At 44.5% G+C, this 15908-nt stretch overlaps 1 long non-coding RNA gene across 1 annotated transcript; it reads left to right on the top strand.

The window, feature by feature from the left end:
• The first annotated feature begins 7462 nt into the window (after positions 1 to 7462).
• Positions 7463 to 11199, top strand: LOC144141527 (uncharacterized). Its single transcript, XR_013316630.1, has 3 exons — positions 7463 to 7520; positions 8353 to 8442; positions 11035 to 11199. It is a non-coding gene; the product is annotated as an uncharacterized LOC144141527 (long non-coding RNA).
• The last annotated feature ends 4709 nt before the right edge of the window (positions 11200 to 15908 follow it).

The raw sequence follows: 15908 nt of genomic DNA, 5'->3' as shown, positions 1-15908 counted from the left end.
CTGCAGAGGCTATCTTGAAAGCAGTGTTCGCCAGTGGGTTTGAACTATGGTGTGTCTCCCACAGTAACACTGCCAAAGCAGACCTCTATATAACATATTTGTACCTTTGAGGACACTAGGAATTAGCGGATTCGTACGCGTGTTAAAAAACTGAGGCGCAGTCCATTTTTCGTCAGTAATAGTTTTGGGAATGCAATTACAATTTTATTGGCTGGGTGTGTACGTAGTGCGAGCCGCTACTCGCGATTATCAAAGGAGGCAGCCACCACTATCTCCCGTGGTTGGGTAGGGCACAGGAAAACATACCAGACGAGGGGGTCACGCTCAACCTTTTGACCAGTTAACAGCAGTGCAAGGTCAGTTTCTCCATCCTGTATGATCGGCGGAAACAGACCTGCGCTTTTTTCGTCTGCCTCTCCACATTCTCGGCCTGAAGTGCAGGCAAAGCCAGAAAAGTCGTCGTGCACCCGTCTGCACCACCGGTGAAACGAACAGCGCAGTTCAGGTGCCGCGACCTGCACCACTGAAACGAACGGGGAAGTGCTAGACCACCTGAACTGGTTCGCGTGGTGCAGATGAACAGAACGGACCCATAACCTCTCTATAAATAATATTGGAGCGAATGGTCATTTTATGAGAAGGAATTGCGATGAGAGTGCGAACGCTGAGAGTGCGATTCAAGCTATGTAACATATTTGCCTGAACAAAGTGAAATTACTTCCACGTCCCCCACCAGTTCCCTTCTTTCCGTCCCACCCGTCCGCTTTTCTCTCTCACTAACATTTTGCTCCCTCCACACCTCTTTGTCGTACCTACCTTTTCTCCTCTATTTTCTCACTTTATCTTCTTCCAAAACCTCACCCAGCCACGTGGTAGACACACCTTGACGTCTAGATCCCCCCCCCCCCCCGCCGGCTAGCACCACCTACTGGTGCACTTGGAACAATTTCTGATTTATTAAGGAGCTGCTCCACAGGGTTTTACGCATTGTTCGCATTCTTGTGGAAAATAAGACTATTTTGACATTCTTTAGGTTGGTGTTGCCTACAAAAACGTTCACGAGTCGTTATATCTTACTAGTATACGCCAAAAATAGGCTTACTATTACAATAGTCCCCAATGCAAAATGTGAGCCCAGCGCAAACAGCAGTCTCCTCGGCGACGGCGGATAGCTGCTGCGTCTCTGGAAGTTATGGCACCGTGAGGAAACATACGACGTGCTCTACGGCGTGTCATCAGTGAACACACAACAGAGCGACGCCACCGGGAAGCATGTCTCGCGCGGCATCGGAATGCGGCCCTCGCCGCTACACTTTCGCCATTCTCTCATTTTCACTTTCCTACTTGCTGTACGGTTCCCTGTTCGTTCTCCAGGTTTTCTATCACCAAAAGATGACGGAAAACTGTGTGAGCGGGTCGTTTAAAGCTGCGCTTTAAAGAAGGCCGCTAAGGTTTCTAAATACGCCACCTGATAATTTGGCCGCATACCCCCCCCCCTCCCCCTTTTTGACAACCTGTTAGCCATCGTGTTTGGTCCTGTCGAAACTTCACACACAGAGAATTCGGCATGAGATGCTAGACACGAGTACGCATACGGCGAATTTATTGCAGTAGACCAAGTTTTACAATCCCCTGTTCTGGACGGGTGATTACATGACGTGGCCGGGTAACACTGTTCCTCCGTTTTTATTGCTGCGCTCAACTTCATTGTGATGGTTGCCAGTAGCCAATCCTGCGCGGCAGAGTATTCAATAGAGCAGCAGCCACACTTCAAAACTCCTGGCGGTCATCAGCTGGGAACTGCTGAATATGTATTGTTACCGTTACCGCAACGTGAGATCTTGCTTCGAACCTCAGCATTCCCCCGGCTGCAACTGATAATGTCGCTGCTACATTTCTTGGCGCCGTTTAGGAGTTTGCACAGGGACAGGCGTATTTGATGGAGTTTGCGACGAAAACTAATCACTTCGAACTATATTTCACTGTTGGAAGTAAAAAAAAACAGTACGAGAACCCGTTCACTACATGCTGTGTCGGGGTACTGCGATAAGAGAAACGTTATCTGAAGAGACATACAACGAATAAACGTATTCATATGCCACGCCTAGCGCCTAACCAATGTAAAAGCTAGAAACCACCCTTATAACAAAATTATTATTCTGGGAACTGAGTCAAGAGAAGAATTTGATATTAAAAAATTATATCACAAGTCTTGTATAAATTTTGGACTTTGTGGAAATTTTACTGAGGTCCGAAAGTCGGGGTTTTTTTTTTGGCGTTTGCTCGAAACAGTAAAGCGACTGTTCGCAGCGAAACAGTATATATATGCCTGGCTTCGCACAGGAGTTTAGCTTGTATCTACGGGAGAACGGAATCTCGAGCTTCTGAAGACTGTTGTCATTGTCGCTTGCAACCCACCTGATCGCGTAAGTTGAGCTTAAAAACCTGGAATTAAAGAGATTGCATAAGAAAAACTTCCTTCTATAGAAACCGGAATATCTCAAGCTTTCACACATTTGCTTCACTTGCAAAAAGGCGAAGACCAGCCTTCAGATTCGAAACCAAAAGTAGAACACTGTCCGCTTCCGCGACGGAAACTTGTGCTCCTTGAAAACAAAATCGATGAACATGCGTACAATTCTCTAACTTTCGCAAGAAAACACTGCGGGATTGCAAGCACATAGAATGTGTGCTGGCGGCTCCTGGAGTACCTCACAGTCTAGCCTTGGTAGTGCCTAAGTAAAGACACAAATCCCCTTTGGATCCTTTCCCACACTCACGATAGGAGTGCTCTGCTTGTCTAGAATTTCCTTAGGATAAGGCGCGGCATTTACCACGCATCGCGATGGGTTAACCGGTTAAGGTAGCCCATGAACCAATCAATGCTCAGAGCTTTGATCTATTATATGGAGCCTAATAAGTCCTCAATGCTAAAATTTCTACACACGTCTTTTAATTTTTGCGTCTAGCAGCTAAGGATATAAAATCGCACCAACATACTCTGGATTGATGTTTCACCGACAGATTTATCTTGGGACAAAATATCTTGCTCCCTACAGCAACTTCAAATGCCTTTAACACATTTTAATTCAGTCTTCAGAGGAGATAACAGCGCTATTCCTTATGTGCAGCAACACTTCCGCTTTTCTCCCAATTCAGCTGTTTTAGTGGGTGGAGAAAGCGTCTTAATACTAATAATGAACTTACATCGTAAAAAGCGAATCCATTGTGCGCAACATCCAGGATGACTACGTGAACACTACTGGCAACAATGCAACGGACAAAAGAAACACAACAAATGCATTATAAAACTAGAAGCAGAGCTTGATTGATACACCACAAACAGACAACAAATTCAGGTCCTGTCCACTTGCATACTCCGAGTCAGCGGGGCGCTCAACGGATTGAAATTTACTATATCAAGAAGACAATTAGGACATCCAGGTGGATTTAGGTTTTGTGTTCCCTATGCGGTGTTTGAGTGCGCTCCTGTGATGATTATATCTGGCGGCAGTTTTTTGAAAGCTGCACACAGGTATACGTCCTACCTTCCCTACCATATTTATCGGTTAAGAAATGATCACAAAACTCTTGCTGTCCTGGCTACCTACAAGTAGATTTTAAAATCTGTTACTGCGTGCGACGTTGGATCCCACCCGCAGTGAGGCTGGTGGTGAAGGTGCTTCGTATGTGGCACTGTAGGCTGGGTCAAAGGGAACACCCTGGTTTATTTACCTGCTTCATGGCGTTGATCACACTCAGTCATATGTCACCGGTACCTTTCCTACATTTTGTTTCAAGGGTATTCGCTATATCGACGCCTAAAAACATTGAATTCGGGTATATATATTTCAGAATAAAAAACGACTGCTGACTACGAGGTGGCATTGCACTAGAAACAGATATAGATAAATGCGTATGTAGATACATCAACGCATATCACATACAAACGTGCATACATACATGCAGGCATGCATGCATGCATACAACATACCTACACACTTACATGGGTTCCCGTTGACGGCACTGCGTACCGTATATCAGACGACTGAACATTGCCAGTAATTGCTTTTCAAGCTACGAGTATATTCACTTTTGTTAACAAAAACCCTGAAATTTCTGTCACTTTGCCTCTTGCCACTCGTATTCGAATGGATCCGCTAGAAACAATGGTATTCTTGTACTTTGTGACCCGGCTCAGCTCACAAGGAGCAAAAGTGAAATATTTGGAACAGCACCTTATTGCACGATGCGTATAAGCGCAATAATGCTACCAACCCTGAAAGTTTGTTTTATTTATTGAAAAAGTGTCTGCGATGTTGTCTGGGGTAATACTATTCTTGTTCAAAATAATTTCCCACTGAAAACTATCAGACCACTGCCAGTATTTTGGCAGAACGAATTCACGCTTGTGCAATTTTCACAGGCCGGGATACCGCCTCTTTTATAGCATTTCTTTGCCGTCTGCTTCATATTTCTGCCTACATCGTGAAGGTGAAACGCTGTCTTCGCAATAAGGCGTTACTCGGCATTTTTTACCCAGTGTGTTTCTGGTCAAATGGCAGCTGTTAAATCTCAGAAAATAGTGCGTATGTATTTTGAATACCATAAAAATTGCCCCGACGGGGTTCACAAGCTCGGCATCGATCCGTGTTATTTGCCTCATTACCGTTCAGAGAAATATTCGAAAAGTTCCATAACCAGAAGAACTTTGTCCGATTGTTGTTTCGCTTGGCCTTCTAAATCACACTTTTAAATGCACATGAGGAAATTTAACCCCACGAAGAGATGCTTAGAAGGACACATAAATAGCAGCAGCCAAACACGCTAGATTCCGCTTCAAGCTCATGAACAATTGGTCCCGGCTTTATTCTTTCAAAGCAAGGATAATTATGTTTTCCTCAGTTGCATAGAAACGCCGCCGCATTTTTTTGTGATTTGTTAGTATACCTCAGCCTTTTCCTGAAAACACCGTCTCCCACTTCTGCAATCCATGCAACCCCGCGCTTCCTGAATCAATTGCGTACAACCCAGGGACATTCTCTTGTCGTTATGTATATCCAGCTATATCGTCAGGTGATCACGAAAATTGATACCAAGGTGCATATTAAATCAGTGGGAAATATATATTATTCACATGTTTCCCAGGAAAACTGGGAGATACAGATGTTAGATTACTCATTGTTTCCGCAATGGCATCACAAGTAAAACTACATATCAAAGCTGATGGGAATTTCCATCTGCTGCAAACTTTCATTGGGGAGCTTTTGCCCCAGTACTGCTATATGGAGTAAAACATGTGTGTTATTCACAAAAATGCATACGGAAATGCATAGCTCCTGTACGTCCGAAGCTAATACAAAATAAAAGAAATGTACCTCTACAGATACTTTTTGAGCGATGTCACGTGGATAACGCTCAATGCCCTAGTAAAAGCGACATCGGAATTATGTCTCCACTGACAACGTGCCACAAAGGAAGACACATCATGCGTGAGATCGGTGCAAAACATCCATTGTAACGTAATGGCCGTCATTGTAACACGATATTGCGATGAGACACAGGAGTTATCCTCTGATAGTTTTCGCCATGCGGATTGCATGAGCTTGTTACGTTGCTGAAAAAAACCTCTGAAAAATAGCATCAATTGAAAAAATGTTCCTAAAACTTTTACATTCCAAAAAAAATTACGAACAGGTCATGGCAAAAAATATACGATCCATTTCATTCTTCTGAAGTGCGCTTGTAGGGTTATGTGGCCTCGTTTTTAGGCAGCAAGTGGACGACGAAGAGTAAACTCTCGAAGGATTTCGTTTTCCGACTCTCTCAGGCTACTACTCTGTCGAGAAAATATAAATTTTGTGGAAAAAAGAGTGACCCTTCCTATGACGGACACAACGATGGTTTGGATGAAGGCTGCTCGGTCCTCTGTAGCCACAGTGTCCTATCTGACATCCTCACCGTCGTACAATGGTCTTAAGATGTCTGAGAGGCTGCAGTGGATCATGATAATGTGGCGTTTCTGTGGCTGCCTTTTTGTCTCTAATTTCAGTCGTCGTGATCTCAGCCGAGCACGGGTTACATGGAAGTCTTTGTATACCTTTTATTTCGTTTTCTGTGCGTTAATACTCAGCACGTTTAGAATGCTCCAAATCCACTCCGAAATTCAGAGCATGACTAGAGCACAGGGCGCTATTTCCAGCTTTTTGTACATTTTTATGAGATGCGTAATTGGTGTCGAAAGTATAGTGGTGTTCGCTGTCTTATCAGTGAAGTCAGCCACTGTATTGGACTTCTTCCGAGACGCTATGTTTTACGAGGAATCGGTGGTCTTGCCCGACACCTATCGCTCAAAGAAGCTTTACGTGTGGTCCCGTCTTCTCCATGCGGTGTTTTTTGCTATCGGTTGGATGTATACATTTCAACACTTTATATGGCTCTTTCTTAAAAGATCTAATGATCTTAAGGCTCCCGAAATAATGCAAATTCTTTATTCTATGTGGGCAAACGTTATCTATCTATTCTGTGATTATGGAAATGCGGCCACTGTCCGAGCCGTAGGTGAAGTTCTGGTCGATTACGTGCGCATTCAAGCGTACCTGTTGAAACAGCAGCAGGATTCAGGTCTTATGCTTGAAAACGTAGAAGAAATTGGCCAGAAGATGAGCACAATACGAAGAATAAAAAAGCATATAAATGGCGTTCTCAATTTCTGCATCGTATTATTCTGCTTGAGAGCATCTTGTGTAGTCGCCATATCGGGGTACATGCTGTTTTGCCTAGGGTTGAACCATGCAGTTAGCACGGTCATTTTGGTCTACGGTCTTTACGTTGGGTTTGGCCTGATTACCGTGGCTTTGGTAAGCACTGCTTTAGAAGAAGAGGTATGTATGTTTCGTTTTTCTGGCTTATTGCACTTTCAGTGTAATAGTTGGAACTATTTGAAGACTAAGTGCATTACAGCATCATAATTGATTCAGGCAATGAGTAACATAACGCTATGACCGAACGTTTCGCCTAACATTTAAGGAATGGTGCAGCATGATTAAGTATTATCGCAAGTAATTGACACTGGTTCTTAACTGCCAAATTTGTACTAACAATCGATAGTACCAAACATTTTGACCCTTTTAAAAGTCCCACGCAAAACCCACAGGCTCAAGTTTTACACCTTTATCTCCATGCTAAATTTTTCATTCAGTGTTGAACATGGTATCGCTTTGTCGGGCATTTGTAGGCAAGAATATTGGCACCTTTCCTGAATTCCGCGTTTGAAGTTAAGCAAAAATTTAAGTCTGCCAAATAAACATGTTGTGCGTACATTAGTATGTGTTTGCAGAACTAATCAAATGAACACCTCCAAAATTCAAGGCCTTCAAACACTAACAAGCAACCTTAAAATGCTGGTTATAATTACGTGATAGCGACGTTCCGGAACTCTTTCTTTACAGACCGAAAATGTGAAAGTTATGCTGGCAAACACGGCCACACGTGGAATGTCAACAACTTCCATAGCCCAGGTGAATACTTTTATTATACTAAACATGCCATGAAGGCATAAATGAAGTCTTTATTCAACAACACTTGCTGCTGTTAAGGCACCTGAAAATAGAGACATTATAGCAGACATACCCGCAACATGTACGACTGTATGTTTTCGTTAAGCAACTATGCTTGTTAGGAAGTCAAAACTGAAGTTGATATACGTAATGACCAGCAATCGGGCACTAGAGGTTGACCATTAAAAGACAAGGATAGTAATAATAATATCCCAAGGGTGTTTTCCTTCTGTGATGTAATAAACAAAAATGTTGCCAGGCTATCCTAATGTTTTTTTTTAAAAAACAAGACTGGTTTCGTTTCCCTCAGAGAAAGACTCCACGTTTTTTGGGGTCTGGTCAAACTGGGAGGTTCTACAATTGCATCCACAATATTGATTGATTGATTGATTGATTGATTGATTGATTGATTGATTGATTGATTGATTGATTGATTGATTGATTGATTGATTGATTGATTGATTGATTGATTGATTGATTGATTGATTGTAGGGTTTAACGCGCCGACGCAACGCGCAGACGACGATGAGGCGCGCCGTAGTGGATGGCTCCAGATTAATTTCGACCATCTGGGGATCTTTACGTGCGCCGAAATCTCGTTCACACGTGCGTTTTTGCTTTTCGCTTCCATCAGAAAAGCAGCTGCCGCGGCAGGGAATCGAACCCGCGACCTCGTACTCCGTTCTTGATATGTTTGGTGGCGTGTGCAATGCGTTCAAAGGCCATGCCTTGTTGTTTATCCACTGCAAAAATATCAATTTTTCTTGGTGAGAACCCGCCATTTTCTTTACAGGTACGTTTTTTGCACAACACCATCAACCCTGCCGACATGTGTATAACAGGAGGAGGATTCTTCGTGATCATTTCTAAGATCCTGCTGTATGTGAGTACGAATGGAATTTTATTAAAATTTTAGAGCTATGTATTTCAATATGAACCAGTTTTTCAATTCATACCGTATATTTGCTGAACTGACACCAATCATTTATCCATACTTTTCATGCACGCGGAGTCTATATACGCCCATGAAATTTGTTGCTGTGTAATAAATCTCCAAATTTTCAGTTTTGTTATCCTATTGCCTTAGTTTATTCCTGAGCGACTAATTTACAAGCGTTTGTATAATCACAAAAACATTTATATTCGCAACAACCCACAACTGCTGTTTTTCGCACTCCAGAACATTACTAACAGCAGATTAATTATTGACACATTTACTTGACATCAGAATCTCTCAGAACGGCATGCTTGACGAAGGCGGGGCAGCCATCGGGTCATATAAGAACAGGCAGTGTAATATGCGCCGGTACGATTTTTAGTTTTTTAAATATTTGGTACCGTGCTGTAGTGACACGCGCATTCTTTGCTGTGTTTGTACGGGAAAAATATTTAGTTAGTTTCTTCTATAGCTAGGTGAAGTGAGAAAGAAAAGAAATGTAAAAAAGAAAGGAAGCAGTATAACATTGTTGGTTACGTTAGCCACAGGAAATGAGCCACTGATCTAGAGCGAAGAATGAGATTTAAAAATATAAACCAGCCCCAAAATAAGCAATGAAAGTAATTCATCAAAAATCTGTAATCAATAGAAAAATTGTGGTTGATTCCTTTGTCATAGGAATCGGTAAAACACGTAAGTGAGAGGTGCCTTCAGAGGAGCATGAAAGGAACCTCCTTCATTGGCGAAGGGTTCGCGAGCCTGACCCCCGCCAGACGAAGTGACGCCGACACGCAAGAAACAAAAATATAACAGGTTTATAAATACATAGATAAATACACACACACACACACACACATACACACACACACACACACACACATATATATATATATATATATATATATATATATATATATATATATATATATATAATTTGAGTCACCACGAAAAACATAACAATATTTAATACGACGTTTCGCCTGGGAACCAGCCTTTTTCAAGTGAAGTACATACGTCGAATACAGGGTATATGTAGGCTCGCACATATATATATATATATATATATATATATATAACTAACGGGACAACAAAACCAAGAATGACGTGTGCAGAAACAGAAGCTTGAAACACAACGGCCAAGGGGACAATGTGCAGCCTTGCCTCAATTCCCCCCCGTGCCCCTCGTACATGAAGGTGCTGGCATTGATGCGCCAACTGTCGGCGCTCATTAGCGTCATGATGCGCTACTTCACTTCGCCTCTCCTAGACGGCAGCACCATCTGAATGAGTCATAGGTACGGACGCAAGACGCGTTCGTAGAGCTGCTCACGTCGCTGCCCATAGCGCAGTCGGTAGAGCGCCACCTACCTCCCGTTGCGGAGGGAGGGCATGGGCTCAAACCGGGCGCTGCGCACGTCAATGGCGCTTTTCCTGGCGCCGTAACTTCCGTGACGGACATGACGTGCCTGAGACCTTGGAATACCCCGGCATAAAAGATCTTCTTGTTAAAACAGGCCGCACACAGAAATTTGTAGCGAAGATGGCACAGGCTAGTGGTTCTGAGAAAGTGAGGCGCTTTATGCCCCTTCAATAAATGTCGTGGTTAATACCCTGAAACTGAGCTGGCGTGTTCAATTAATGCAACGTCAGTCTACGAAAAGAGGTAGCCTTCATCGCTCAAGCGAAAATTCGTGCCGACACTGTGGCGGTGCCCTGTAATGATATTCAGGGATTTGCTCCGCTTGGTAGATGCTTGCTCAAAAAATTATTCTCTGCTTTTATGCTGCAAAGCAGTTTTAGATGCGACGCTCAGATCATCTCTTGTCGGCGGCCCTGTCCTTCCTGCGTGCGTCCGTTGTTGTCCGCAGCCACTCTCCCCCTCTCCTCTCCGAGAGCGAACACTCTCTCGCGAGGGGCACTGGATTGGATTCGATTGGATTGGCTTGGCTTGGCTTGGCTTGGCTTGGCTTGACTTGGATTGCATTGGATTGGATTTGGATTGGATTAAACTGGATTGTGTTGGATTGTGTTGCGTCATAGCCGCGGCACTCTCTCTCTTCGCGGTCTCCTCTCCTTCGGGCGCGCTGCGCATATAACCGGTGTGCCGCTTTTCGGCGGCCTTTCGGTCGACGGTTGCTCTCCGCTTGCTCTTTAACCCCCCCCCCCCTCCTCAGCGTCGCATCACACCAGGGTCCCCGCGAGGGGAGGTGGGCGCAATTTTTTTATTGTTTGAATTTATAAAATACTCTTACGGCCTCTGTAGTACACTCAAATAGCAATGATATTCTTATTTACAAAACATAAACAACGAATCTTTCCTAGACTTTGGAGAGCTTGCGAAAGCCACTTTTGCGAGTCGCTTTATAAACTACCGACCATTCGTAGAGTGGTAATATTTGGGTCACGTATCTTTCATCGGCTAAATTGTAATCAACAACGCGGTTTTTCACCGTATACGGAAAGACGTTCTAGAATAAAGGAACAGTTTAAGCGGGTTCTCGAGAGTGGAAAGATAAACCACCATTTCTCTCTTCCCAGGTAGCACAGGCAGCCGTGACCTACAGCCTCATCTTGATACAGACGGGAGATTACTTACTGCCTGATATGCCCCAGAATGCTTCACTTTACGACCTTGCGGATGTAATAGACTCAATAAACCAGTAAATTGTGCCTGTAGGTGGGACATGTGACAATAAATGGAAATGTACGCGTTCTATGCCTCTTTTGTTTTACTGAATGCTTTTTCTCGACTTGAAGCGTAAAAGTTTCCATTGTACATGCACGAATAATGCCTCTGCGTGAAGAAGAACGGGAGGACTTGTTCAGTACGGGAAAGAAATAATGGATTCGAAAAATCTGAGGGCGTTTCTCCCGAGGGGTGAAAGTGGAAGCAATATGCAGCTGAACGCCGCACAGCGCATTTTCCAGCAGTGGGCAGAGAGTAAATGTGGCCGTTGTGCTACTGTCTGATGCGGTGCGCGTGCTTGATTTGATGCGTTGGGTGTGCTGAGCCCGTGTTTCACCAGAGCACTGCACTCTACTTTGAACGTGGCTCTGCAGAGGCCTACATGTTACCTCGCGTCGCAGCACTGTATTTTCTTTTTGTTTCAGAGTTTCTATGGTACGATAAACCGGAATTGTGGCTTTGCGGTGCTGAAAACGCAGCCACTGCATGGAGTGAACTACAAGTTTGCATTCGTAATGGAATAAAAGTAGGGCCCCATTAGTAGAAGACGAGTGCGCTGCCACTACTTTGCGCCAACATATTGCAAGCGGCTAAACAAGAAATAGTTTACTGCGCGGCGCTGACGTCGTATCACTCATTTAACGTTCTTAGCTGAAACTAGTTCTTAGAAGTCACCTTCTATTGCTCGCGGTGTTAAAACGCATCCGCAAAAGGGGGTGTCACTGAAATTGCTTTGTATCTCCAAAGAGGAACTGTGCATGGAGCCTGCTTTGAGATTCCTAGCGGCTCGTGAGAATTTATTACCGTCACTCATCGGTTACTACCTTCACCTGTTTGACCAAGGGTGTTCTGCATATCGAATTATGGGTGCATGGTATTCATTCTGTACAATTTACCCTTCAGTTGAATAACACGAAATAAGTGCAAAAGTGTTTGGACAGTGTGACATAAAACGGCATTGCTCCTATATATATACTGCATACACAGAATATTACTTGCGTTTTCAATACACACAAATAAATCCTACATACGGACAGATTAGAATCAGCACTGCGGCAAAAATATCCCTAAACGGTGTTGGAGCGGACGTAGCGCGTTTGAATATTACAATAATTTTTCACGTTACGTGCTAATTAACCCTGGAGTCATCAATAGGTGGTTTTCCATTTGGTCAGGAGTGAGCTTATTGCGGTGTTTCGGTCCTAAAAGAACTGGCAACCATATAAGATGCCGCTCTGTCCATTACACAAAGCGGGTGGCTAATTTTAAAGAAGCCACAAAGCTATTCTGAAGACCCTCAATGACCCTGGGCTGGGGCGAAAGAATGTACGGCCGCTGTTTCGTCACAGAATGCCAAGCTGTAATCGAGATGGGAGACCCCCTATCCGATGTCTCCTTATGCGAAAGTAGGAGTGAGCCGCAAGTCGCGGTTCTATCACCAATACTATTTGACATCGCCCTGATTAACCACCCTAAAGAATTGAACAAAATTTTGGACAACAAGCATGGCATTTACGCAGACGACATAACGATTTAGGGGAGTAAGGCCTCGGTGGGTGTGGGGGGGAACCATGCGGGGCCGCCTCCAACAGGCTGCAGACGGAGTTCATGCCTACGCTAAACAATGTGGCCTCACCGGTGCGCCTCACAAATCGGAGCTCCCTTTGGTGAAAAGACGATTTCGTGATCCCACAAGGGACATTCACGTCACATTGGATGGCATCAAGATCTCTCTCACTCCCAAAATCAAAATGCTGAGGAGGATCAACCGCTTAAATCCTCAGGGTGCTCTGGTGAATTACCAGCTTAAAACAGGTATTAAGGAACAGGACATGTTGAGTCTAGTCCAAGCTTCCGTCATTTCACAAGTTACGTGCGTCGTCCCCTCCTCTACTGTCCTGGGGGCAGAAAGGCGGAAGACCGACATCATTGTACGAAAGACCTTTAAATAAGCCGTAGCATTTCAAACAAGAACTTCTACTTTTCGCTTGATGGCAGCAAGAGTGCACAATACCATAGACGAGCGTTCAGAGGCACCCCTGAACGCTGCGAATTAGTACTACGTCGAGAGGCCCGAAAGTATTCATGAACCCGTGATACGCACCTTGATTAGGAATGCAGACTTGTGAAGACATACCACTGTAAATTAGAGCGAAACTAAGAAGTCCCCTCTGCCACGAAGTATGAGCCTCAGCACCACCAAGGCAGAAGAACATCCAGGGCAAAAACACTTACAAGGCAATACTGTGGCTCAGAAACAACGGCATTCAGAAACGCAGCGCACTACCCACGTGTAGATACCAAACAGCAGTTATCCCCCCCCCCCCCTTCCTAACTGTCTTCTTACAGGTATCACCCTTCGCTGAGCTACCATCCTGGAAGCGAAAGAAGCGGTGCTCACACTAGCCATAGCCCACACCCAAGCCAAGATAATTATAACAGACTCGCAAGGGGCATGCAGAAAGTACACAGCTGAGAGAACTTCCAAGGAAGCCCTACAAATACTGGCCCAAAACCCTCCCGAAAGAACAGTCAAGATCATTTGGACGCCTGCCCACTCATCCTTTCGCGGCAATGCAGCGACTCACGCTCACGCCCAAGATATTGCTCGCGGGGCACCGCAAGAGGATGACGAGAGGGGTAGACATTCACTTATTGCAAACAACATAGTCACCGAACACTACAGGCTCATACGATGCACCTTCCCGCCACCGGCGGAAAAGTTAACAAAAGAACAATAACCCCCCCTCCGACCATTCCAAGCAAATATTTCCACACCCATACGGTTACACGCCATTTACACCACAATATACAATTCCCTCTGCCGACACTGTGACAATACAGCAACACTCTACCATATCGATTGGTTCTGCCATTCAGTCCGTACCTTTAACGAATTCTTAATCCTACATACGAGCAGTGAGAGAGTGATGTTGCCAGCTCGGACCTAAGTAAAAGGCGTTGGCTCTCTGAAAGGGCGATGACGGCTGGCAGTCCGGGCGGAGTACTGGACTGAGGACCCCCCACATTAACCACCCCGATGTCACTTTTAAAGTTTTCTCCTTCTTCTCCTTTCTCTTGCACTATACCTGTGGGATGCGTGCCTGCTTCGCAGACGGCAATCTAATTATCTTCAAATACTACGTTTCAACAGCAGGATCGGAAAAGCTGACAGCTTGGTTGACATATAAGTGTTATTTTAATCTCATTACCCCAATTTATATGCCGATTTTGCCGCAGAGTCAACTCCAGCCGGCGTAGCCTTCAAAGAGCTCCAAACCACTAGTTTTAGAAAACCTTTGTGGTTTCCTTGTCATCCTCCACCCATTTCTGCTCTGCTTTTCTTCAAGGAAACTTGTTCCGCTTATTTATTGAGAAAGCATTAAATGCCCAAATACACCTGAAACTGGCGTCTACTATTGGCATTATTAAAATGGGCTCGTGAAAATTGCCGATAGTGGAAGAAAAAAAATATCGGAAAGAAAATTTGGCCTACTGGGATTCGAATCAGCGTTATTGCGAATGCGAGTAATCAGCATCAACTGCACCTTAGTCCGTCTTTGGTCGCAGCGGAGAAAAGGTAAACCCAGTTGATTCGCTAAGGCTTTTGATGGGGGAACATGTGTTATACACACGTACTAAGGCCTACAGAAATATTTGGTACATGCTAATAAAAAAAGTTAAAAAGCTCGTTGTCACTAATAACGTCCATGAAGTGCTAACAAGCGAATGGTCGGGCCTCCCCTGTATTAACCAGCGAGAAAGAAAAAACCACGAGAAGGCGAAGCGATGATGACAATGAGAGAGTGAGAACACAAGAGTTCTATTGGTGATGATTAGATTGCAATGTGTTCACGACGCTGCGTGATAATCGTATTACATGGCAATAATTTTATCGACACAGTGTCTACTTCGAAGGACTATCGACGACACGTCATGATTGTATAAAGCGACAATACTTTCGTCATCACATCACTTCAGATAAAATGTGATGTTTTCTGTTTAAGACACATACGCAGTTCATGGTGTCTTTCTGAATTTTTAAGTGCGAATGCACTTCTTAAGCGAGCCTGAAGCGTCCGCCGCCGTCCGCATTCCGCCACCGTCCGCATAGCAATAGCAGCGGGTGCGCGCGCTCCTCGTCTTCCTTGGCAACGGGGGGAGATGGGCGCGCGCTGCCTGGCCGCTGACATGGCACATACCCACGTGGGGGATTGGCCAGGAATCGGGCGTGAGAAGGGCTAATGCACCCGCTTAAAGGAGTACTGACACGAAATTTCAAAGCTGAGATCCGCTCTAGCAATGAAGTACAACGACAACACAAATAGGTGTCTGTGCATGGCACATACTCACGTGGGGGATTGGCCAGGAATCGGGCTTGAGAAGGGCTAATGCACCCGCTTAAAGGAGTACTGACACAAAATTTCAAAGCTGAGATCCGCTCTAGCAATCAAGTACAACGACAACACAAATAGGTGTCTGTGAATAAATGCATCTTTCTTTCTTTGTAGTTGTGTGTGTGTGTGTGATCTCTCTTTCGCGAACATTACCGAACCGCGCAAATTCAACTCCTGCATTCGCACTATCACATTCTTCCCCTCGGGGAAATGCGGGGAATTTTTTTTTAACCTCGTGTGTTCACTTCCCGTTGGTTCCATCGCGTTTGCTTTGGCTATACCCTGGAGGGAAATGCATTGATGAGCCCATTAGAAATAATTTTACACTC

This window comes from Haemaphysalis longicornis, unplaced genomic scaffold (genome assembly GCF_048455015.1).
Source record: "Haemaphysalis longicornis isolate Haplotype H1 unplaced genomic scaffold, Haemaphysalis longicornis Haplotype H1 scaffold_6, whole genome shotgun sequence".
Lineage (NCBI taxonomy): Eukaryota > Metazoa > Arthropoda > Arachnida > Ixodida > Ixodidae > Haemaphysalis > Haemaphysalis longicornis.
Note: the sequence above shows the minus strand (reverse complement) of the source record. Positions and strands in the feature narration are given on the sequence as shown.